The sequence below is a fragment of the Kogia breviceps genome, chromosome X (genome assembly GCF_026419965.1).
Source record: "Kogia breviceps isolate mKogBre1 chromosome X, mKogBre1 haplotype 1, whole genome shotgun sequence".
In the NCBI taxonomy this organism is placed as follows: domain Eukaryota; kingdom Metazoa; phylum Chordata; class Mammalia; order Artiodactyla; family Physeteridae; genus Kogia; species Kogia breviceps.
Genome location: NC_081330.1, coordinates 31,939,098 through 31,966,773, shown reverse-complemented (window position 1 = coordinate 31,966,773; position 27,676 = coordinate 31,939,098). Strand labels below are relative to the sequence as shown.

General features: G+C 34.0%; 1 protein-coding gene and 1 non-coding gene across 2 annotated transcripts in view; both read left to right on the top strand.

The window, feature by feature from the left end:
• The window catches only part of HTR2C (5-hydroxytryptamine receptor 2C), a 256,248-nt gene that overhangs the window by 86,581 nt on the left and 141,991 nt on the right, over nucleotides 1–27,676 (top strand). The window lies entirely within an intron of this gene.
• Nucleotides 686–792, top strand: LOC131749032 (U6 spliceosomal RNA). The gene has a single exon (XR_009333155.1). It is a non-coding gene; the product is annotated as a U6 spliceosomal RNA (small nuclear RNA).

Here is a 27,676-nt window from a genome sequence, read left to right as displayed (position 1 = left end):
CAAATTGAGGTGCATACACGTATTCTGTGGATTTTCAAATATGACTTTGGAAAAATGGCAGCCATATGTACAAATATGTATTAAAGTTAATATGCAGAAATTGAGATTATTAGACTGTGTTACAATTTTCTATTCTTAACTAGATTGTTTGGTCAGTGTTTCCTGCCTTAAATTTTCATTATTAAATGAAACATGAACAGCATAGCTATGAAGGAAGGTTATCTTCATTTAACTAGAACAAGATTAATATGGATCAGGAGATTTATCTGATTGCATCCTTAAGATCATCAGGATTTAAAGTGCTGCTTCCCCGTGCATAATTGGGCTTTAAAAATTCTATGTTTCTCCATTAGTGAACCAGATATTCTCAGGGCAAAAGCTCTTTCCCAGTTGTCAAGTAGACAAACTTGAAAGCTATATTAACTCTTTAGGTTGCCAAAGAACTATAATTGGCCTAAGGTAATAACTCACTGAATCTCACTTTACTGACCTGAATTAATTAGAAATTAACTTTAGTTTGGGGTAAGCCTTATATTAAATAGTAAATTCCAAGAAAACAAAAACACTAAGAGGTAAATTATTTCACTAAATTATTCAAATTTTTATTTTAAACGTCATTTGTATCTTTATATTCCTATGACTATTTTAATGGATTTGATGGAAAATATATGATTGACAAATATGAGCGCTCGCTTCAGCAGCACATATACTAAAATTGGAATGATACAGAGACACTTAGCATGGCCCCTGCACAAGAATGACACACAAATTCATGAAGCATTCCGTGTTTTCAAGACCTTTGGACGGCAAAAAGAAAAAATGACGTATGTAATATTAAGCTAAAGAAACCAAGATTGTGAAAGCAACGTTAAGAAATCTAAGGTTGTTACAACTCAACTTTTCCTTCATATAAACTCAAAAAAGCCTCTTGGCCACTGCCTCTTCTCAGGATCTCCATCCTTAATGGAAGACATGCAAATAAATTCAGAGGAGGAGAAACACAATCATCATTTGGCATTTGATATTCTTGAATTCTACTATTCTTATTATAGACTATCTGGCATCATATGGCAATGTGAGGTTTTATTTTCAGTGAAAAATCTCAATATTAAGTAGGAAAATATGGCTATAAAATGATACATTTTCTATTTCACCTATGTGAAAATATACAGAAGTTTAAAAGTCGTTATATATGAGCATTAAAATCACTTGGGATCTTTATATTCTTTCTCTTCTGTTTCTCAAATTTTATATGCTATATATGTATATTGTTTATAAGCAAGGGAAATAATGTGGTATCTTAAAACAGTGGAAATTTTTTTGCCACAAAGACCAAAAGGAGTCTCAAACCTTCTACTTCTATAACTAAATTTTTCTGTCTCCAGATCTCTCAGAATACTTACATTAATAATACATTATATTATAATATATTCTTTTTAAAATAAATTTATTTTATTTACTTATTTATTTTTGGCTGAGTTGGGTCTTCGTTGTTGTGCGCGGGTTTTCTCTAGCTGCAGCGAGTGGAGGCCACTCTTCGTTGCAGTACGCGGGGAGAACAGGCTCCAGGTGCGCGGGCTTCAGTACTTGTGGCACACAGGCTTATTAGTTGTGGTGCACGGGCCCAGCAGCTCTGTGGCATGTGGGATCCTCCTGGACCAGGGCTCAAACCTGTGTCCCCTGCATTGGCAGGTGGATTCTTAACCACTGCGCCACCAGGGAAGCCCTATAATGTATTCTAATAAGAAAACACATTAGCCTCTGGCTGCTTCAAGGCTATATTTGATAAGTTTTTGAACTCCCAGGTTGTTATGGGCAGTAGGGAGAATAGCTCTGTTCTCAGTAGTTGTGTTTTTCCCGACAGTAGTTCTTCAGGGCAGTGCACAGACACCTTTTAACACATGAACAAATGTGTTTGTGGGTTAAACAAGGTCCAGGCTCTGCAATCATGACCCAGCAAAGAGCTTCATAACGTGTCTTTCCACCTACTTCATAGTCTAGTTTTTCCAAGATATACTCCTAAGAAAATCCTTACCAGAAAAAAAAAAAAAAAAGTGGCGTACGGTTCATTCTATCCAGTGTCTGAAGCTGTGTTTCCATGGCAAAATTTAGAATTTGAAACACTCCAAGGGCCACCATTTCTCCTGTTAAGCAACAAAATTTGTAGGGAAACTGCTGAACTAGTAGTGACTTTTTTTTGTTTTTATAGTGAGACGTTTTCAAGAATTTATTTTTCTCTAAGTCTGCTGTAGGCAGGAAAAAAAGGAAAAATGTATCTTCTAACACCCCTTTTTCTTATCTGCTTTCTCACTTCAAACAAGTTTCTCATTGTGTTTCTGCCCATATTTTCCCAAATCCTAAATTGAAAAATTTGAAATAATATAATTGTGGTAAGTACTCAAGGCTGATCAATGTTCTTAAGTCAAAATGTACAGCACAATAAGAGATACTTTCTACTACCTAGTGTCTTATCCTTAAATAATTACGTCTATTATTTCATTTGAGCCCCCCAGTAGTGGGACGGTTATTATACCCACTTAACAGACGTGTGATTAAGTTATGAGGGAGTGTTTTGCCTAAAATCAAATGTGTATTAAAAGCAGTGGTGGTCGGGCTTCCCTGGTGGCGCAGTGGTTGAGAATCCGCCTGCCGATGCAGGAGACACGGGTTCGTGCCCTGGTCCGGGAAGATCCCACATGCCGCAGAGCAACTAAGGCCGTGAGCCATGGCCGCTAGGCCTGCGTGTCCGGAGCCTGTGCTCCGCAACGGGAGAGGCCACAACGGTGAGAGGCCCGCATACAGAAAAAAAAAAAAAAAAAAAAAAAAAAAGCAGTGGTGGTTCTAGAACCCATGTTTTCTGACTTTAAACTCTACTGTCTACCAGATAAACTTCTTGATACTCTATTCATTACTGAGGTCTAAGAAGGTGGTAGATCTTAGATCCTATTTTACAGTTTCATACTCTGTTCACAATGGACCCTGAGCACAAAATCATACTTATCTAAACTTTAGAAAAATATGGAACTACACTTTGTGTGATTACAGCTAAACATAGGAGGCACTGTGCCAGTTGCTGCCTTTTGCTCCTACATTTTGCCTACAAAACAAGCAAACTAGTGGCTTTCTAAATATTACATTAACATTTTCTTCAACATAGATGTATTATAAATAATCTAGTGGCATAATTATGAGAAAAGCTTATATATTCAGCAGCAAATATTATGTATTATTTAATACATCTGTGGTTAGCCAGTTTAAAAGGTTGTATATATGTGATATAGGTACAAAAATATTCCTTCTTATAAATATTAGACAAATTAACCTCAAAACAAGTTGACTTTGTTAAGTTGGAATAGTCTGGTGACACAATTTCTGGTTAAATTCTTTTTGTTTTTTAACTTCAACGCTTATAGTTGTACATCCTTCTAAAATGCATAAGTCTTCTGTTCTGGTTTTTATTCAAATATCTAATCTGTCGTTTACATTAATGGGAGAATTCCAAGGAATACCAAAGAGGTAATCAATCTATATTTATAGGCTCAAGAGTAGAAAGGGACCCATGGAATCACAGTCTAATTTTCTCTTAATGTGTTGTACTTAGTTTAATACATGCTTGTTGAAAGGTTATTTTATGTTTTCTCCTGGACAGTTCCAGTTTAAGGAACTTTGGTATTTACATTATTCCTTTTATTCCCTGGAGTTTGTTGCAGTACAGTGAAAAAATGAGTCATCGAATAACATATGATGACCTGAAATAGTTGCTGTAGCTTCCCAAGAGGCCAGACATAGAAATAGATTAAACCCTGACATCTTGATCATTTCATTGGACAAAAATTCAAAGGAATAAAAGTTGTGAAAAAATATGAACAATTATTGTAATGTTGAGAGATTTTTTAAGTTTTTAAGGGTTGTTTTGATAACCATATCTAATAGTGAGTAGGTAAATATTAACTCTGAAAATCATTTGCCTGCAATCATAAGTTTTGTCTGTGGGTGCCTAACACATACACGAAAAAAAACATAAAAATGAAATTGATTAATCTACCAAAATAACTAAGCAAAAAGGCTTGCTCTCTAACATTCAGAATTCTCCTTAATCTTGCGATATAATCACCTTCGATTGTCCATTGCCATTGTTCCATGCTGAAAATAGAAATATGTTCCACTTCCACTTTCTGAGGGAAGAAAAGACCACTTTTGAAAAGGAAAATAAAAAGATCACTTGGGCTGCAAAATGCAAAAATATTTCCATTTTTATGCACATTGGAAAAATCATTGCTAAGAAATCATTTGAAAAGAAAGAATTCATTGCGAGCTACAGGTGTGACAACTGTCAAATTTCAATACAGATTTTTTTCTTTCATGGGGATTTATTAATTGCTGAAAGAATTACTCATGAGAGTTTTAAAATAGAAATGTGGAAAATCACTTCTCCCCAAAAAAGGGCTTAAGTAATTTGTTATTATTGCCCTATGATACTCTGTTTTTCAGTTGTTTGCTTGCTTGCTTTTTAACTTTTAGATCAGAATGAATATGCTCTATACGAAGTTTTTTTTAATCCTTAGAAAACCATCAAAAGACTGCTCTGGAATTATCTGCTTTTGAGCTAAAAACTAGTCAGATAACAGGTGGCCTGAGTGGGTGAGTGTGAAATTCAAGGGCTAGAAGAAGAGGGAGATTTGCTTGCTTAAAATCTTCCTCTAGTTCAGTGTTTGAACTCCTTAATTTAATTAAAATACCGAGCAATTGTATTTGATTTCCTCTCCGTAATAATAAAGACATAGACACATGAAAGTGCCTGACACATTCAAGAAATATATTATGATTTGTGTTAGATGTGTGTGCATGTGTGCATTTGTTGTGTGTTTGCAGGGCCACTATTGACGGTGGAAATGAGAAATAGGTTTTGGGAATTTTGTGAAGGGCTAAAAAGTTTGGACTTTATTCTGTGGTCAATATAGATTTCTTGAGCTGATGGATAACATGATCACATCTCATACAGGAATTAAGCTATAATGGCAATATTGAGAAGAACTGGAGCAAGTAAGAGTCTAGAGGCAAGGAGAACTATGTGGAGACTATTGGAATAGTCTAGACAAAAGTTGATGAGGACCAACAGGAAAGGAGGGAACAGATCCAAAAATATTGATATTTTGATAAGCTGATGCCTTAAGCTTAAGTCATCTGGGAAAACTACCAGTGTATAATATCTCAATGAAGTATTGATTGCTTTTGTCTTCTCCTTGGAGGGCAAACGTCATTTAACTACAAGAAAACGTTCAGCCCTAGAGAATAATGAAGTACTTACTGATACTTGAACCATGACACAATGAAACAGTATATTAGACGGAGTTAAAAATTCTGTTTTTCAGCCAGCAGCTTCTTAATGACAAATAAGGCCTTATATTTTAAAACACCAAAAGACTTGGAGATTTTAAAAACTAAAGAGCTCAGTCGATAATACTTTGCTAATAAGAAATCACAATGGACTGTAAATAATCTTGAGTACTTGTCAATAAAGGAGAAAAGAATGATAATTACAAGCAGGCTAAACTTTTTGCAATTATTATCTGCCTTCTTAAACAGAACATAATCGAGCTCAACTCTATGTAGCTGAGATTAGGAAAAAATGAAAATATTACTATACCTATTTCTAATATTACCATTTTTTCCCTTTTATGATTTGCCAAATTATCAAAATGATCCTCTAGGCCATAGCTAAAAAAATAGGTATCCTAAAGCACTCTATTTTTTTGTTTTCCTGAGTTCTCATGACATATAAGGACATTAAGTACTGCTACAAAACAATGCCATTTTACAATTAAAAATTTATTAAATTACTTCTGAACCAGAAGGTCTGGCCATCCTCCTCTCCTTTTTCCTGTTCTTTGAATAATTTTTGGACCCCAGCATAAATCAAGGTAAATAGACCCTGTGAATAGACTATGGGAAGAATGATTCTTCTTCTGAACATGTAGTAAATATTAAAGGTTGATCAGACAGTATGTACTTGACAAGATATTTTAAAACTGCATATTTGGGTTCCATGCACAAACCACGCATGAGTGCACACACACACTCACACATTTGTAAAGACTGATGCAAAACAGAACCGAATTTAAAGGATCAAACTAACCACCCCCTCAAATTCTGTCAACCTTCCCACCTGTATTGTTACTTCCATGTTCCTAACTCAAACTGGAAAAAAGTGATAGGCATAACCAGAAAATGCTGTTGTTGATTTAGTAGTGAGGATGGGAACAAGAGAGAGAAAACAAAGTTCTAGTGTTGCAGTGGTGTTGAAGATTAGCAGCCAGACCATACTGGGGAAAGAATAGAGCCTCAATACTATTTAAAAAGAAAGATAGGGTTTTCCCCGGTGGCGCAGTGATTGAGAATCCGCCTGCCGATGCAGGGGACGCGGGTTCGTGCCCCGGTCCGGGAAGATCCCACATGCCGCGGAGCGGCTGGGCCCGTGAACCATGGCCGCTGAGCCTGTGCGTCCGGAGCCTGTGCTCCGCAACGGGAGAGGCCACAACAGTGAGAGGCCCGCGTACCAAAAAAAAAAAAAAAGAAAGATAGCATTTACTTTGCTTTTTTCCTCTTGTTTCCAATTCTGGTGATCTTGATCTTGTGAGGTTCAAATGAGATGATGAATGTGAAAGTGCTTTGCAAACTGTAAAGTACCATAGATTTTAGGAACATTACACATTTGGGTTTAGGTAACATTTCAAATGATGTAGTAATTTTCATCTCTCCTACTCAGATTTAGCTTCTCAGTTACCCACACGTCACTTTAAAACGTTAGCCCTGGGCTTCCCTGGTGGCGCAGTGGTTGAGAATCCGCCTGCCGATGCAGGGGACACAGGTTCGTGCCCCGGTCTGGGAAGATCCCACATGCCGCGGAGCGGCTGGGCCCGTGAGCCATGGCCGCTGAGCCTGCGCATCCGGAGCCTGTGCTCCGCAATGGGAGAGGCCACAACAGTGAGGCCCGCATACCACAAAAAAAAAAAAAAAAAAAAAAAAAAAAAAAAAAACGTTAGCCTTAAGCCATTTCATTTTTATTTTTTATTTTTCTGTAACTACTAAGAAGAGCTATGAACTTAGCTAGTAAAATGTTCTTGCTGCCTAAGTAATCTATTAGAAGGAGTATTTTCACCCACTAAAAGATGTCCTCTTAGACTTCCACAAGAGTTTCCTAAAGAAAAAAAAATTAAAATAAAATATAAATAAAACACACAGAAACATAAAATATTGGAAAAATAAATCTGCTAAACCACAAATTGGAAACACACTGTTAGACTTCTTAGTAAAATGATTATGTAAACAATTCTGAATTGAGCGCCTTCTGTGGGCATGGGCTTGTTTATTTCTCTCTTTTTCTCATTCCATACTTAATGTACAATTGTTACGTGTCCTGTGTCCTTTCTTGTCCTACATATAATGCTGGCCAATCCTTGTCAATCTGAAAGAACATTACTATCACAGAATTTTTTAAATGAATGTGAATTTAGTGATTATCCAGTAAGAAAATCACACCCGTCTGGAAGGTAAGCTCCGTCGAAGTAGAGGCCATATTATATTTACAGTATAGCTGTATTCCTAAACCTAATAGCTTATATATAATGCATAACTGATATTTATGGAAGAGGAAATTCAGTTCTAAAAAGATTGTAACTTGTCTGAGTTCACAAAACTAGAATCTAGATCTTCACTCCTAGCTTAATGCTTTGCCTGACATGCCACAGAGTTTCTTTAAGGATCCGATATCATCTTCAAATGAGTAAAATTTAGGTAGGAGAATAATATTTTCTTGGTTATTAATATATAACTCACACTAAATTGGTAACTCTTGAATCTGATTATGTTGATATATACTTGGTAAATTACAAACGATACCTACTTACTTCACTTGGTTTATAATTGGACAATATTTGATTATAATTTCTCAACTTAAATTTGGAACCATGGAAAAGAAACAGAATTAAGTAACCAAAATAACAAAAAAGGTATTGTTGTCCCCTTTAAACAAGCAGTAATTACTTACTAGATCTGAAACAACTTCTAACATCCAAGAAGTTTATTAATTATCTTGCCAAGAATGAAAGCTAAAAAAAAAAATCTCCTCCAGAAGAAAATTATGCATAAGATTAGTTGATAGGTTATATTCTGTGAGGGTTAAAAGTGTTTAAGTGAATAATATATACCAAAAGACTCGTACAGAGACTCTTTGTTTAAAGCAAAGTTTGGTGGTAACAAAAGTATTGTTATCTCCCTGTATCCTATATGTCCCAAAGTTTTGCAATTTCAAGCTTTACACATTTCACAGAAAAAGCCTGCTGTTGCCTTCTACTGATAAAAATATTGCCATGCAGATCATGGTGCCCATATTCTACATCTAATTAATTTAGACCTTAGAAGAGAAAGTACTGTACTATACTGGTTAACATTGGTGACAGCCATATGGAAACCTCATTTCATCTGACTATCCGTTTTGCACTCCATCCAGAAACCTATGTCAATATTGCATTTTTTCAGTATCCTTCTTTCTTATATTATAGTTAAATATGTTGTTCCAAAAGGTTATCCTTTTTCACTTTCTATCCCCTGAGGAGATTGAGGACAGTTGGTCATCTTACTCTCAGTGAGATTACTATTTATATTTAGATATCATTATGAAATCACTCCCTTGGTCATTGCCAGCCTTAATAATAATTATTATAATATACATCCATTGAATGCTTACTAGGTGCTATGTACTTGCAGGATTCCATGGTTCCCACAACTCTTTGAAGTAGATATTACCCTATTTTAAAATGGAGGAAACTGATGCTTTGAGAAAATGACTTGTCCTAAATCAATGAGTAGTCAATCAAGCCTTAACATTGGGTAACACTGCAAGAAACAAAAGGATAAAGGGGGCTCAAGTTATGATTTGCAGTTGGGTTTTCTAACCTCTACCTCCAAAGTGAGGAAAAGGAAATAAGAAGAGGCAATGGTGTTGGGACAGTGGGATGAATTGGGAGATTGGGATTGACATATATACACTATTAATGCTATGTATAAAATAGATGACTGATGAGGACCTGCTGTATAGCTCAGGGAACTCTACTCAGTGCTCCGTGGTGACCTAAATGGGAAGGAAATCCAAAAAGAAGAGGGGATATGTGTGTACGTATGGTTGATTCACTTTGCTGTACAGAAGCTGGCACAACATTGTAAAGCAACTATACTCCAATAAAAATTAATTTTAAAAAAAGAGGCAATGGTGTCATCAGTAAGTTTCATTCAAACTTTTGAATGAAGTGATCACCTTTGATCATACTTTTCCTGGTTTGTCTTTTACCTCTCAGATTAATGAAAAGTCTCAGGTATTGTAGTGATCTAATCCCAGGAGATAATCATGATTGTCAGCTCTCTTCTTTCTATAGTGAAAACCTGTGCTGAAGGGACTATCCCTAATGTTTCTGTAACCTGTTAGAATATAGTAGAGCTCTCTACTGTCAAAACATGCTCCTCTCTGCCAGTCTGCTTTGTATTAACCACATTCCCCTTTCCTTCAAATACACATTTGTATGGCTAGCAATGTCACAAAAGAAATGAGGAAAATGCAATCAATAAAGTGGGATATGGGACACATGGATTCCTTATTTTAATTTTTAGAAGGAATTTTTCTATCTTTACTATCTGAACAACTTAAATTAAGACTTATTTTTAGTCAAGTTTTGCCACCTCTAGAAATTCAATTGTTAGAGTTACCATATGATCCAGCAATCCCACTCCTGGGCATATATCCAGAAAAAAACTATAATTTGAAAAGATACATACACCCCACTGTTCATAGCAGCACTATTCACAATAGCCAAGACATAGAAGCAACCTAAGTGTCCAACAATAGAGGAATGGATAAAAGAGAATGAAATAATGCCATTTGCAGCAACGTGGGTAGACCTAGAGATTATCATTTTAAGTGAAGTAAGTCAGACAGAGAAAGACAAATATCATATGATATCACATATTGGGAACTTAAAAAACAAAAAGATACAAATGAAATTATTTTACAAAACAGAAATAGATCCACAGACATAGAAAACAAACTTATGGTTACCAAAGGGTGGGGGGAGGGATAAATTAAAAGTTTGGGTTTAGCAGATACAAACCACTGTATATAAAATAGATAAACAATAAGGTCCTACTGTATAGCACAGGGAACTATATTCCATATATTGTAATAAACTATTATAGAAAACATCTGAAAAAGAATATATACATATAAACATATATGTCGAACTGAATCACTTTGCTGTATACCAGAAACTAACACAACATTGTAAATCAACTATACTTCAATAACAATAAAAATCAATTGTTTACAATGTATACATGCCATTGATATATAATTACCTTGCAGTCAGAGAAAGAATTTAAAGATTAGGAAACTCATTCCACAAGGTCACACTTATTTTTTCAATAAAACAAGTAATGAATACCTAGAACCACAAAGAAGCATATGTTAAAAACATTAATGGAAGAAAGATAAAATGAATACCTTTAAAATGCTATGATTGAGATTTAATTGGTGTAGATTAAAGTCTGCCATTTTTCTCTCGACAATAACCTTTTAGATATATTTTTTAAGTGAGTAGTACTATTTTAAATAGAAACTGAATCTTTTATAAAACTAGACTACTTAGTATCTATAATTAGTGGGTGGTAACACATTTATATTGAAATTTCTAGATGACATTTTCATATGTAAATGTGCTTTTTGTTTTGTTTTGTTTTTTGTGGTACACGGGCCTCTCACTGCTGTGGCCTCTCCCGTTGCGGAGCACAGGCCCCGGACGCCCAGGCTCAGCGGCCATGGCTCACGGGCCCAGCCGCTCCGCGGCATGTGGGATCTTCCCGGACCGGGGCACGAACCCGTATCCCCTGCATCGGCAGGCGGACTCTCAACCACTGCGCCACCAGGGAAGCCCTAAATGTGCTTTTTATATCATTTAATACGCTGCTCTTTTCAGAATTTCAAAGTTCAGGGAATGAGGTTGCCTTAGAAATGAGATTTGTCATTCTCTTAAAAGAATATTTCATTAGCTTTCTGCTGCTTATTAAGTTTTAGACTAACATCTTCATTGAAATAAACCTTTTCTTTTTTTGCCTACCCAGAAAAAAAAATAGAAATCTACAATTCATTTAGAGATAAGATCTGTCTCCCTCCCCCCTCCTTCGTACCCACCCAATACCTTTTCCTCGTGGCTCTGAAACCCTACCCGTGTATAATAGGCTTCAGCCAGACTTCTCCGTAAGCTTTTTTGTTTTTGTTTTTTTAAGAAGCGGAACAGTCTATTGCATATAACTATTTGAAAAGGAGCAGTATGCCCTTAGTCACTTCATTCAAAGGTTTCCATTAATTTAACATTATTCATTTGTAAATAGAAGCTCCTCTTTCTGCCAAATTGGAAAATACGTACTCATACTGATGACACCAGGTAAGCAGAGCTGGTTCCCTGTCTTACTGATGGAAGCATAATATGAGGCTGTAATTATGGCCATAAGATAAATAGACCAAACGTGCCAGAGATGTCACAACTTTGTGTCACTCTTGGAAGTTTGATGAGACACTTCAGTATTTGAAACACAGGTTGACTTTTTACCTATTTTTAACTCATCAGCGGTTGCTACATATACAAAGATTAATGTTCTCTTGGTGATTTTCTTTGTAACACACGTTGAAATACAAATAATGAATATAATAGATTGAGGATAGAAAGAGATAACTTATTTCTTTACATCATTATTGGAGTATAATTGCTTTACAATGTTGTTAGTTTCTGCTGTACATCAAAGTGAATCAGCTATAAGTATACATATATCCCCATACCCCTCCCTCTTGAGCCTCCCTCCCACCCTCCTTATTCCACCCCTCTAGGTCGTCACAAAGCACGGAGCTGAAGAAAGAGATAACTTATCTTTATACTGCTGTTCATCTATGCTAGTATATCATTTAGCCATACAAAACACTTTCATACACAAAATGTCCCTGAATGCCATATTTGCACTTCCAAATTTTGCATTCCTAGTAAATGTAAGCTGAAGTTTCACTGAAGTATGGGTTGGGGGGGGCATTCATCATTCATAAAATTTGTACACTGGCAAAGAATAAGCCTTTAGGAATCCCAGATACTGTATATTCAAAATGCTTGACTTCTGAGAACTGTATTTTTTGCACTCAAAAATTTTGTTATGAGAATTACCTTTTAAAATAACAATATTCTCTTTACAAGTTCATCCAACTGCTAAGGTACATCCCTTTCCCTGAAAAAAATAATAACCCTTAGCAGCAGTGAATATATTTAATTAATATAAATATATTTTTATGACATAAGAAAGCAGCTTTATATTGAGAACCCTTTGAGATACCAAGTTATATTGATAACCCACTTGGTTATTATTAACTACTTACCAATTTAGTATTTTTGTATTTTTGCATCAGTTTTACCTTAGAATTCCACTGAAGTATTCTAACATACTTTGTATCATGACTGCTTCTCACATTTTGTAAAATGATTTGCTTACCAAGACTGAAGAATGCAATAAGAGGACATTATTCACTGACCTTAAGTAAAGATATTGCTCTAAGAACTTGTGGCCAAGCATAAATGTAGCTGGACAAGAATCCAAAGATTATACTTATTTACAAAGAAGCATTGATTGTACTAAAATTAAATATTCTTTATCAAGAAAAATTATGCTTTGGAAAGTGTCTTCATTTTCTTTTCCAAGCCAGGTGGGGTTTTTTTGTTTGTTTGTTTTAAACATCTTTATTGAAGTATAATTGTTTTACAATAGTGTGTTAGTTTTTCCTTTACAACAAAGTGAATCAGTTATACATATACATATGTTCCCATATCTCTTCCCTCTTGCATCACCCTCTCTCCCACCCTCCCTATCCCACCCCTCTAGGTGGTCACAAAGCACAGAGGTGATCTCCCTGTGCTATGCGGCAGCTTCCCACTAGCTATCTAATTTACATTTGATAGTGTATATATGTCCCTGCCACTCTCTCACTTCGTCACAGCCCACCCTTCCCCCTCCCCATATCCTCAAGTCCATGCTCTAGTAAGTCTGTGTTTTATTCCCATCCTACCACTAATCTCTTCATGACATTTTTTTCCCTTAGAGTCCATATATATGTGTTAGCATATGGTATTTGTTTTTCTCCTTCTGACTTACTTCACTCTGTATGACAGACTCCAGGTCCATCCACCTCATTATAAATAACTCAGTTTCATTTCTTTTTATGGCTTAGTAATATTCCATTGTATATATGTGCCACATCTTCTTTATCCATTCATCTGTTGATGGACACTTAGGTTGCTTCCATGTCCTGGCTATTGTAAATAGAGCTGCAATGAACATTTTGGTACATGAGTCTTTCTGAATTATGGTTTTCTCAGGGTATATGCCCAGTAGTGGGATTGCTGTGTCATATGGTAGTTCTATTTGTAGTTTTTTAAGGAACCTCCATACTGTTCTCCATAGTGGCTGTATCAATTTACATTCCCACCAGCAGGGCAAGAGTGTTCCCTTTTCTCCACACCCTCTCCAGCATTTATTGTTTCTAGAGTTTTTGATGATGGCCAATCTGACCAGTGTGAGATGATATCTCATTGTAGTTTTGATTTGCATTTCTCTAATGATTAATGATGTTGAGCATTCTTTCATGTGTTTGTTAGCAATCTGTATATCTTCTTTGGAGAAATGTCTATTTAGTTCTTCTGCCCATTTTTGGATTGGGTTGTCCAAGCCAGGTGTTTAATAACAGAAAATATCTCTCTTATTTCACAGTCTTGAAACCTGTAAAATCTAGTTTTGTTTAGTAGTTACCCTGGTTCCCTTGCTTATTTTGTGGAAGGGGGAGATATTTTTCAAAAGAAAGACAGACAATTTCCACTTTCTTGATACTATTTAAAAACACACTAAGAATAAGTACAAAAGCTTTTTTGGCATATACAGTATTGCAGGTTTTTTTGCAAAATATCAAATTTACGAAAATGGGAATGAAGGTCAGAGGATTTTATTTCTCCTCACATACTTTAAAAATATACTTTTATAGAAAAGGACTAACACAAGATACCTTTTAAAAAATCACCATGATATAAATGAATTTGCTATTTTAAAAGTTTAATCAAAAATAGCTCCTTTTAAAATAAAAAACCTCTACTGTAAAACTTTTATCTCTAAGTCCAGGCCGGTGATAGGTTTACAAATATTTTAGATACAATAGGTCAAAAGAGTTAAATCTTTCAACAATAATGAGGTGTAATTTGATGCACTGGAAAGAAAACTAGAAGAGCAATAATAGAATCTGTGTACTGCAGTCAAAACACTTTAGTAAACTAAAATTTGGTGGGTATTTTTTTTCTAAAAGTGATATTCATGGTTTTTTAATGATTGTTTTATTAATTCTACCATTTATATTATAAATGCCATTAATTTGTGTCATTAATAAATAGCATAATGTATTAGTGAACCAGTTAACAATAGCTGTAAGATTGATGAATACTTAAACTTTTATTAATGGTTTCCAAATGCCCTGGGCTAATTAAATCTTCTCATCCCACCAGAACAATGTTTAATTATCCTGACTATATAGCTTATAAGCAAGATATTAATAGAGTATTCTTGTTTCACATATGCAGTGGTACTTTGGCACTTTAGTACCTTCAAAAGCCTTAAGATGAATGCAGCATAGTTCTTTATATCCTTTAATCATGGAGACCCTGTCAATAAAACTATCACTTTGCATTGGTGCTACTTCATTGAACCGATCTCATGAATTCTGAATTCATCAGTGAAGTAGTAATCTATTACTGGAACTGACATAATTTTTATTAGTACTGTGTGTGATTATATGTGCTGATACAGCTTTCAGGAGTTGATTTCTTTGCCTAAAACAAAACTGAAATTAGAGGAACCCATTACCAGGGAATTGCAAGTCCCTGGATGGTCTGTCAGAGCCACACATTTATCTGAGACAGGTTATAACAGTAGATTAGCATAGATTCCTAGGACTTTATAACAAGAAGGAATGTAGCCCGATTGTTTTATTTTACAAATGAGGATTCAGTTAAGTGTTTCTACCTAGCCCCTACCTTTTCCCCATTAAAAATGTTGCTATGCAAGTCAATGAAGTGTAACAATATTTAGCCTTCAATAAAGGACAGTTGATATAAAGCAAATCCTTTTAAAATAAACAACATAAATTAAGGTCATTTTGGTAATTCTCTGACAGCCTTTCCCTGTTAGTATTTACCATTTACTCTAAATATTTTATTGTCCTCGGACATGATTAAAATGCATCTTTCATTTAAAAAAATAACTTTGTTATCTAAAACTTTTGACCAGATTAGGATATGAGAATCCTCTAGCAGAAGGAAGAATTTTTAGCTACTCTACAGCATGTTTCAGAAACAATTCTCCATTGGTTCCACATTCCTCAGAGCCCTTCCTCCATGGGCAAATAAAAAGAGAAACAAGGAATGTCAGCACTTTAATGCTACTGAGCACGTACAAGTTTTGGAACTATTTTTCTCCAGTCAGAAAGTACTAACTGTGAAAAGTACTTACTTTGAAAAGGCATTTCCAGTGGTAACTCTTGATGATTTATTGCTAGAATATTCATCTGCAGTTGACACTGACGTTTCAATGTGAGAATGTGTTAGGAACTTATTTCTGAGAGGGCAATAGGTCTATTGGGGGAAGAGTGAGGTTGTTATTTCTAATTTAACATCTTGTGAATTATTTTAAAATATAAGTTTGTTAAAGTGTTCACAATTTAAAATGTTTAATTTGGAAAGTAGGCAAAGGTAGAAAGGAAGGAAAAATTTACCTGTATTACTTCTATCCAGAATAATTATATTTTTATTAAAACAAAATAACATTTAAAGAAGATTATAAAAGCAGATTTATGATACATATAAAGGATCATAAATAAAATAAATATACTAAATAGCCATTGTGTGAATACATTATAGATACAAACTTACCATAAATAAAAATAACAATACCTTCATAATATAATATTTCAGATAAGAACAAACTAAATTTAAAACCTTGCGAATTGCATTTTATTTTCTTTTTGAAAGAAGAGTGAGAAATTTTTAAATTACTTTATTTTAATATTTGATATATCTTATATAGCTGAAGTTTTTATTCGGAGAAATAAAATTTGTATGTAAAGTCAGTGCCTGAAATATCATTTTGAAAATACAGCCATAGTGGAATTCATGGCATTGACTTAATTATGCTGAGGTTCAGAAGAGATTTTGTGAATTAAAAAGATTATTCCTATCATTTACACCAGTTATATTTTCTTCTGGTAAGCATTTAAAACTTGTTTTGGAAAATGGTATGCAGAACAGTTACTTGGTATATATTATGAGATAAAGTGGAAAATACATATGACAAACAATATTCTGAAAACTTACATTGTTCAGAAAGCAATTAGGTTTCTGCTGGCTGATAGACACAATTATATTTGTACTTTCACAATACATTATTTTGTGCACTTTTCATCATTTAACAATGTATCCATGTTTTATATGTTTTGTGTACTTGCACTGATTTGGGAATTTGAGTGTCTTTCAACATCACCTCAAGGTATCCTAAAACCCTAGCAATTAGCAGTGCATTGCTTATAAAATGTCATGTTTGTTGTATATTTTCTATAAAAGCATTTATAATTCCTTTAGCAGAGAGTAAACAAATGCTTAAAATCTGTTTCTACTTTATTATGAATTTTGTGTAGCTAACAATTAAGATTAGGTTTATCTAACCTCAAGACCAACCTGGTATGATCTATGAAGTTTAGTAGCATAATTTCAGAGTAATTTATTTTAAGTTTTGAAACATATTATTTTTTAGTCAACAAAACACTGGTATAGATGATTCATATTTATAAATGTAAAGTGCATTGGAGATTCTTAACCTTATGGTCTTTTAATGCAATATTTATTTTATTAGATTTCCTTTATAAATTACAATCCATTCTTTGTCAATTTTTAATGTCTCAGGCCCTTCCTCTTGTACTATACTTCTGATCTTCATTAAAGTCATCTGTTAGATTGTAATAAATGTGAAACTAGTCATAAATACTAAATTCAGTTCCAATTGTCTTATGAAGCACAGATCTGTTTAAAAAATCTGGAAATGAAATTCACATTAGCATTTGGGGAAAGTGCTATATCAACACCATAGTAATTGGCCTACAGGCACACAGCTGGCTAGAAAATAAATTATGATTACCAATTAATGATAAATATACATAATGTACTGTGACATAGTAAAAAAAGCTGTCTTATAATTTAACAGTCAAGTTTAATAAGTAGTACACTTAATTTAGCTGTTGCTACCTGGGAATAGAAAGCTATTTTATCATTCATTCTTTCATGAAAGCCTCACTGAAATAAGGAAATTGAATAATAGACAGATGAGAAGATTTTTATTCCTGGTCATAGAAGCGCAGATGGGAATTTCGTCTTCAGATCTACGTACTTATTATGTGGGAAGATACAATGCTGAAAGAGTAGAAGAGAAAAAGGGAAGAACCAAATTTTCAGATAACACTCCTCACCCATATCCTAAGTCCCTTGTTCTAGCCAACTCTTATTTATGTTTCAAAACTCACTATAAGGAAGTTTTAAAAATTCCGGTCTTTATGAGATGTGTTTCTTCTTAGCTCTCATAACACCTTGTAGGTACCTCCATCATAGTATGTAAGTCACTAACCTGCAATGGCCCACTTATTTTTCTGTTTCTCCTACTAGACATTTCTCTCAAACAGGATGATTTAATCTTGTATCTTCAGAAGTTAAAGTAAGCACTTATAAAAAATGGTATATAACTATTAATTTCCAATAACCAAATTTTATTGTACAAAATCTATAAAACAGCCATAAAGGGCTTAAGTAATAGCCTTTATTAATGTGTTGTGGGTTCCATACTGTCCTCACAAACCACGTTTGCTGAACTTGCCCAGTTTCTATTAGTATCTTAAGGGGATGGTGCTTCTTCATAAGGTAATGTGGAGTCTTTGAGGAAACTACAACTTGGATAAAGATTACATCAGTCATTAGAGTTTTAATCAGCTTTTCTTCTGAAGCAATGGATTTTTTTATTCAAGTGATTGAAAATAGAAAAAAAAATGATACCTTTGTTTTCTGTCCTGATAAAAATTCACAAGAAAGCTAGATATTGAAGAGGGAAAGGACCACAGCCTTGTAGAATCAGAGCAAACCTAGTAGCATTTTGTTTGAACCAGGTCTACTTTGCATTAGAATAGTTCAGTCTAGACCAGAGGCAAATGGTACTTCTGACAATTATTTTTTAATAATGGATTTAAAAGGAGAAAATCTCTACAAATGCTTCCTTTCTAAAAAGCTTGGAAAATTCAGACAACTGCACTTTTAAAAACGTCTGGCCACTGAGAAAGGGAGAGAGTTCAATTTTTAAAAAGCAAGATTTTGGGTGGCAAATGTCTCATATTCCCCAATAGTACCTTGCCATACAAATTTATCCTCTAGGGTGTGAGTGTGATCCAAGAAAGGTCTACTTAATCTGGATAGAAAATTCATTTTGAGACTAACACAGTGTCATTCTGGTTTCATTTTCGTTAATGTCACATCAATTTGGCTTCCAAAATGACGCAGTTCCTTGAAATAAGGAGATATGAGTATATTTCCTTACTTTAATTTAGTAAAATAGGCTTTTTGTTGGACAATTCTGACTCAGTTGCATTTGTCAGTACAATTTGGCTGGCCAGAGGCTTATAAATAAATGGAAAACTGGGAACACTTGTGTAACTGTGGTGTTCCCAACTACCATATCTGTGTGACTGCAAAGACATTTTCTCCAAAATGGAAGAGACCTCCGGATTTGTAACACATCAGATGATTCATTATAACCAAAACAATGCAAAGACATAAACTAGATTTCACTGGAATTTCAATACAACACTAGTCCTGATACTACTAACTTAATAGTTCAAGTGAAGTACAATATGGTTTGGTTTGTGATGCAGTAACTTTTTAAAGTGAAATTAAGTTTACAGTTATTACTGGGAACATTTCCTGTCACTTGTAAGATAACTCAGCTCTCATTTTTTTAAAAAAATCACTATTTATAAAAGTTATCAATTTGACAGCACTTCATATTTTTTATTCAAATAATAAGAACAGCAACGCTGCAAGTCTGCGTAATTTCCAACTAAAGCGTCTGTTGTGTCTATCACTATTTTGAAAAGTCTGTTTCCTGGGTGAGGAATTATTTTGGTCAGCATATCTTAGCAGCACCCTAGAAAGGCAGGCTTTTTTCCGCAGAGCACTAAAGATGATCATGACATTTCTTGACTCTATGAGATACAGATGTAGATCTGGTTAAGAATTTCCAATTTGCAACTCAGCCATTTCTTCCTCTACAACTTGAAGGCAAGAATTAAATATCTAGACATGTGGACATTCCTAGCATAGTGCCTGGTATTTAGTACATGACAGTTTTCCTTTCCATTTTTCTTTTCCCCTCCAGAATATACCTGAAAGAAACGAAAACTAGCACTACATGATTTTGATTGCTTGACTGTTTTCCATCTGCTGCAATATCTGTAAGATGTTTTTCTTTTTTTCTGTATCATTTTCTTCTGATCTAACAAAAGAATTCTATATAAAAAATGGAATAAAATGAAAGAACTTTAATTAAAAGACTACATTATAGGAAACAACTCACAAACAAAAATAGATGAACCATAGAGGATTCCTTTATGCCATACTGAGTAAATTAGTAACTAAAAGGGCAGTCATTGATTCTGGGATAATAGAGCAAGTGCTCTTTTGTATATTATTTGATGGTTAGCTTGAGATGAGCATTAGAAAAATAAAACTCAGTTAATAGAGATTAAAAACAATAAGCATGCAATATTTTACTTATTCTCTGTGATGAAAACATTAATACTTTAATACAATACTGGAAAAAAATGTCTAAAATTATTTAGTAAGTTTACCGTGTTATGAAAAACATATAGCCTGAACCCTAGACTGAGACCCCTTTTGACACTAACTGCATCCTATTTATAGACACGGGTTGTCTCATTAAACAGGTATCCCTTGAATGGGTATCACTATGTTTTATCATCACAGTCATATTAACAACAATAATAATCTTAATTTCTATCATTCTCAATCCTCATAACAACCCAGTGAGATTGATGCTATTATTACCTCCATATTATAGAAGAGGAAATTGAGGCTAAAAGTGATTAAGTACCTTGTAGAACAAGGCCACACAGTGAGAAAGAAAGGAATTTTCTTTAAAAGAAATATTAGAACACTTCCTTCTTTGGTCTCCTTGGAAATTATTATATGAAAATCAATTATAATTACATGGAAATCAATGGCAAACCAGTGTGTGCGAACTAGAAATAGGCATATGCTCTTCGGTCTTATAAGCAGGACTGTGGTAACATAGAAATCACACCAGCAAATGCCCCATGCTGAACGTTAGAAGTGACAAAACAATAGTGGTGACATAGCCTACCTGACATTGAAACTAAGTTTATTTTGCTTCAGCACAGACTGATTGATGAGAAATGTGAGTTAGAAAGCATTTCTGTATAAAACCAAAACTTACACATTTATCATATAACGCTTTGCTTTTTTGTTAGCTCTGTATCTTTGACAAGGCATATTTTTGAGCAATTATTTGAAATTTCTTTCTTTTTGAAGTATTTTACCTATCTTGCATGCCTCCTTAATTCTGTATAAATTCTTGAGAAAATCTCAACTAGTTTGAAAAATTTCAATAGTTTGTTCATTGAACAGATATTTACTAAACTCCTACTCTATGCCAGGTTCTGTCTTAAGGAATTTAATGTCAAATGTCAAATATCCACATTGATAATCTGAGACATGGTTTGGATTCACTTTGGCATTTTTGCATGTTAAAAACAAATTACTTCCAAATGTATTGGTACAAATAAATTAAGTTGTGTCATAAAATGTGTTTGTCCCAGATGGCTACTACTTGTTAGCAAAAAATAGCATCTATATATCTTGTTGATATCATCACTGCTAGCTTGGAATTCTTGAAACATTAGGAGGAAAAAAAAATGCAACAACAGAAATGTTGAGGCTTTATCTGCTAAGGGAAGACTCAATCTTCACTAAAAGAGAAGTACTACATTTTTCGTAAATTACTATCTTTTACAGAACGAACTCGTTCAGGAGAAGTGACGATCAATTTTTCAGTATTTGTGCCTTTAGTGTAAGAAGAAATGAAACAGGAATTAAGAAATTGGGGTTCCTACTGCTGGCTCTACCGGGAGTAATATGTTCTAGTTAGGAAGGGAAAGAGTTGGACACAAGCGGCAAATAAGAACTTTCTTTCCCATGTAACGCCAAAGATCAAAAGCTTATCAAGCACTTGAGAGCCAAGAAATCAAAGTTGTGCCTAAGGAGCTAATGCATCTGTAGTCCCAATCTGTACAAAAGTCTTAAAACTGGGAAATGCAGGTGGAGTTAAAGAATCGGAGGCATCCATTGTCAGGAGCAAATCAGATTTGGGGCCATTTGATAATAGAAGTAGAATTGGATGGGAAAAACTTGACCACAGTATTCAGCGGAAGTAAGAGTCCAAAATCCCAGAATGTCAGTTGAGAAAAGAAAACAGGATTCTGAGCCTGATAGTTTGCTTTCTGATCCCTTTTCCTGCTTAGAGTAGGGATCCCTCGTGCTGCAGGTACATAGATGAAGTAGGAAGGAATTAGCTAGAGAGAAGGACTTCAGGTGTACACTAATGCGACTCTAGGGGTGTTAGGAGTTTGGGGATATGGTACAGGAATGATCCACTAATGTATGGAGGATCTTTGTACTGTCATTTTTCAAATCTCTTCATTGAATTCCCAAGCCTGTCTGTTTAATTATCTCATGGGAATGATTGCAAGAATGAGTTAAAAATGTTTAGGTCTCTTTTGGTGAAAAAAGTTCTTTGCGTTCAGGATGTTTAGGTTAACCAGAAAGTGTTAAAGAATTGAATAATTCTCATTTTAAAACTGAAGAATGAACTCAGGTAACTGGACTGTGGTTTTTTTTTTTTAACTTATAGTTTGGCTAGGTGTTTTGCCTCACTTTAGCATCTCCTTTATTACAGCATAAAGTCAAAGAAAATATTGACCTATATTTCCATATTACTGTACTGAAACATTTCTTCTTCGAGGAAGAATTGATTGGCAATAATTGTTTCCAATAATATAGATTTTGCTTCCAATATTAGGTAATCCCAGAAAAAGCATTTCACTCAGATCTAAAAGTTTGGTAAATTATAGGTTATACATTTTATTTCAAGAATATAATGTTAATATTCATCAGGCACCATTCCTGAAGACTATCATTTTTCATCCAAAAAGAAAGTAGAACATTTTAGAAGTATTTATTTCTATGTACTTATTTCATAGCAAGACTTCAAGTAAGTCACCGTCCATTATAAAACTATTAGTGAGTTTTTATAGCCAGCTAGATAGAAAATGTCAGTTCTTATGGACTTTTCCAGAGGAGATAATAAGCATGCTTAACTTTTTCTTTTCAAAAATTAAGTAGTTTTTGTTATCACATATGGTTAAAAGATTTAAGAATTTAGTGTAAGATCTTTTGTCTGTATACATTTATTAACTAGAGGTGTGTGGCTTGGGCATCATAAACTGAGTTGGTATATTCTTTAAACTTTCTGCCTCCGCTTTTGTCACCCAACTACTATATGGCATGTTTTGCATATGCTATAAACCTTCAGTGAAACTTTGCTTTCAAATTTAAAATAGCTTTCTAAATGGTAAATAATATAGGTATTGTAAGTGTTGCGACAAAAGAAGATCATCAGCAGAAATGCTGCCTAGAAGATAAACTTGAAAACTTAATTAGCACACCAATGTTAGTCCATTTCAATCTTAAAATACGTAACTTGCTTTTTTTGAAAGCCAGTGGTTTACAGAAAACTTATTCAACAAATATTTCTTGAGATTGCCTCTATATCCAAGGCACTCTCTTACGTTTCAAAATTCTCAGTTTCTATAATTCTACACAGAATATTGAAATTGAAATTTTCCAATGCTACTGGCTGTGAAAAACCTAATTTGATATAATCCACTTAATGTTCACTTAAGATCAGTGAATTAACCTGACTACAAGAAAAAAACACATGAAGAAAATAGTCATTTTTAAAATATGGTTGAATCATGAATCACAATTGCTAAAGCTAAACTGTCGTTTAAGATCCCTGGAGCCCATTATACCTAAGGGGAATTTTTTCTCTCCACTAAAGACTAAATGGTAAAGAAAGTTAGATTTACTGAATGTACTATCACGATAGCAAAGTATCAACCCCTTTCAGCTTTTGCATCTGTATTAAAGACAGAGTCTGTCCTAATAGCAGCTAAGGCACTGCTATCCAAGACAAGATTAACAAGGGATGGGGTCCTACCTCACTCATATCATTGTCATAATTGGTCGACTTAGCATATTAGAATTCAGATTAAAATATACCTAATAGTGTTTAATTTGGAGAATAGTACCTTAATTGAAACTTCAGTTACTATCCACTGTAATTTGCTTTTAAATTGTTTAATGCAGCGCTGACGTTATAATTAGAAAAATTAATTTGAAGAAACAACATGCTCTAAAGGCTATATTTTGTTCTATGTCTTAAATAAAATGAAGAATAAAAATTGAATTTAAAAATGTGATAATGGATTTTTTAAAAAATAAATGATTTTGCTTGGGTGAGGAGGCTTCAGTAGATGATTGTCTGCTAGATTGCTCTATGTTGTTAAAGATAATCAAGAGATTAGTGCATTGGCCACCATATTTTGAAATGCTAGTGGGCTAACAGAACATTGCATTTAATCTAGTGTTCATGATGAATGTTGGGAATAAAATGTCATCATTTGAAGAATAATTAGAGGCATATATAATGAGTCATGAAAGAGAAGCATATCCATATTGAGAAATATAAATTAGCTTTAGATGACTAGTAGGAGACTTGTATGTAAAATGTCCCAGGACTTCCTGCTTCTTAAAAGATGATAATGGCAAATAGGTTATAAAGAGCTGATATATGTGAAATATATAACACTGAATACAGAAGCCTAAGGTCTCTTGCTAAAGAATTATTATAAATAAAAAAGGACTAAATCCCTGGCAAGGTACAGCTAGACCAGAGTTTCCCAACCTCGGCATTATTGACATTTTGGACCAAATAATTCTTTGTTGTAGGAGCTGTCCTATGCGTTGCAGGTAGTTTTGCAGCATCCCCAGCCTTTCTCCACTAGATGCCAGTAGCAACATTCTTCCAATCATGACAATCAAAAATGACTCTAGACATTGCCAGAAGTCTCCTGACGTGCAAAATCACTCTCAGTCAAAAACTACTCACTTAGACCCTAAATAGTTCCACTAGAGTGAAGGAGAAGTTTAGAAAAGGAAGAATAACCACTACCCCAAAGATATCCACAAAATAAATGCTATGGAAGAACAGAAATTATTACCTAATCTAGAGATATGCAACTCTCCCTTATTTAAAATGACATCCATGGATTATTTAAAAGCATCTCTGATGGACTTGCTTGGGCTTCCTTCTTTTTGAAGAAAAGAGCTACTTTTGGTGTCTATGAGTAATAAAAACAGAAGCCATCAAGGCCAGCAACTTCCCATTCATTCTAGCCCCAAGTGAAGTCTTTTGTTAGTGCCATCCTGACTGATGCGGATGAAAGTGCCAGAAGAAATTGGGATGAATTCATCAAAATATTTAGTTATAATTTAACAAATGTAAACATTTTTCATGCTTTAGTTATTCACTGTTATCAATTAGCCATTTTTCCCCCACCATGAGCTACTAAGATGAATGTTTGAGGTTGGCAATAAGGGTAGGCAGTGTTACCCTTTATTAAAAATAAAAACAGGGAAAAAAGAGAATCATAATGAGAACATATTATTCTTTGGTACAGTTTGAAATGCCTTATGTCTGAAGGTTAGTCATTTTTTTCTACCTATGAAAAAGTAGGCAAATAATAGTATGACCAAGCAAAATGCTAGAAAAAAAGAAAATGTTATTTTGTGTCAAAACATGGTTGTAATTAGCAATCAAAATTTACTGCATTTTTTTCTGAAAGTTTTAACAAGGAATATCTTTGGTTCTCTCTGTCTCAGATTTTGGAATTACTCCACCTACCTTTTCCTTGGCAACCTCATGTTGCTCATCTAAGGAAAAAAATAATAAGATAATTCATGAAATTATTTATTTTCCTTCACTCTTGAAAGCTTGGGGAAGAATTTATTTTATTCTATAATTTTTTCTTGGCTTCCATTTATTAGCAATTTCCACATGGTGAAATCCAGGTGTTTTACATAGAATTCCTGTATTATTGTGGACACCCAAAATAAATTCCATCTGCTTGGGCTTTATAAAACCATGGATTACATGTGTTCCAAGCTCAGTTTATTTTGTTCCATGAATAAATATTCACTGGACAGTTTCAGGGTAGAAATGTCCAACAAAAAATATACGGACAGATCAGAGGAACATATTATTGCCTACTGAACACAATTTTGCATGCTTAACTACCCCATCTATTCTGTTTTTTCATAAACCTAGTCTAGCCCAGTCATTTTTAATTTACTTCCATCCCTTTTTCATTCTTTTTAGGCCATCTCCCAAATTAGTCACTTTAGAAATCATAGCCAACTCAAGATGATTTATGAGAAATACACAGATAGGGAATCGTGTAGTCAGCAAGGTGATTAATTTTTGGATGTAATAATTTGCTACTTCTTGAAATAATTCATTTTCTCAACAAATGTAGTTTTCTTTCTCTGTCACTTTTGATTCAATTCAACATATCTCTCTTGCTATGTTTACCAAGGATCTAAATTTTTCCATCATGAAATAAAATCACAATTATTTGGATTATTCATGCTACTTTGGGAGATTTTTCTTCTTATTATGAGTTGCTTTCTATATAGGTGGAGTATTTATTTGGCACATTGAATAAACAAATTTTATTTCAATTATCCAAATATATCTTTAGATATATGTATCTAATGTATATGCTCAGATTTTTGCATTATCTCAATATTTATGAAATCGTAATCATTTCCAAAATGTCCCTTGGACAAATGATAATGTCCTTCCTTGTATAAGTGGACTTCTGATTGATCCTGGAAGGAATGCTGTGCAGTTTTATGATGAAATCAGGAGCATATTTGATATTAATAAAATGGTCAATGTTTCAACTCAGGATCTAGATTTTGGATTTTCCTCCAGGATGTAGTTAAGGAACTCTCCCCCAATTAAGATAGTGCTGACCTCTAACACGTTTCCAAAACAAAGATAGTAGAATCTCATTTGAAGGAGAAAAATGTGTGTGCTTTGCAGAATAATTCAAACATATGTATCATATAAGCTCTGATGTCAGCATTAACTAATGGGAGATATTTTTGTAAGCACACAAATAAATGAACATTATCAGAGCAGAACATTTCTTTCTTAATACAAAAAATTATTTTTTTATAACTTTATGTGTTTTTATGAGACTAATATTCAGTAATAGTCACATTTATTACTTTTCCTTGAGCAGCTTCCTGGGAAGTAATGATAGCATCTGTGATTTATGTACATCATTACATATTTTCTGAAAATGGGTGCATTCAGTTGACTGCAGGCTTAATTTTAAGCTATTAAGGGAGTTTTCTTTATGGATGAACTTTTTGTAGGAACAAATGAAAAAAAATACAGTTATCATTTTAATTGTTTCATTTGTAAGAAATAGTTTTATATCTCTGAATGTTGAGTCCTTAGATTATTTGCAAAGGCTTAATGAGTCGCAAAGTTCTAGTTGAGGAATAATCTTAGGTTGTTCTTGACCCCCTGCTTTAACTAACAATGTAGTCTTCTACAATTGTCACTTTACACTGAATATTTTGAGAATCATATCTCTCTGCTATGGACTCTGCCAGGTGCTTTATCTATTACTTCATTTCTTTACTTTCTCATCCCCATTCTAACTTGCTTAGCCATGATGAATAACATATTCTGAACTCAGCTCATCTTCTAGGCAGCAATCCAGTGACTTCCTCCCCTCAGGTTATTTGCCCTGAGTATATTCAACATTCAATTTTCTAAGCTCTGTGTTTTCTGAGGACACTCAAAAAGTCTTAAATTTGTGGAGAAAATAATTCAGCTAAGCAAGTATCAGCAAAGATAAGCGATCTTTGCTATGAATTTTTCATATAAGATTATGAACCCTTTGTTGATAAGGACTGTTTTATCTATTTGTTGGTCCCCAGAAGTCTGCCATCATGTGCCTAGAACATAGTAAACAATGAATTGAGTGAGCTTGTTGGTATGAACATTTTTGTGGATAAGTTGTTTCCTTTACAAAATTATATTAATTATTTTCTGCAATATTAAGAATTGGTATTTGTAATGTTAAAAATGGCTTCTTGAAATTGTTTTTCCAGCTTTCAATCTTTGGACAAAATAGGTATTATCTATGTTTCATATATTGGGCAAATCAAGGCACTTGACAGAGGATACAATGAGGAATGATAAGAGCATTTGTTGTCAATCACTGCTTCAT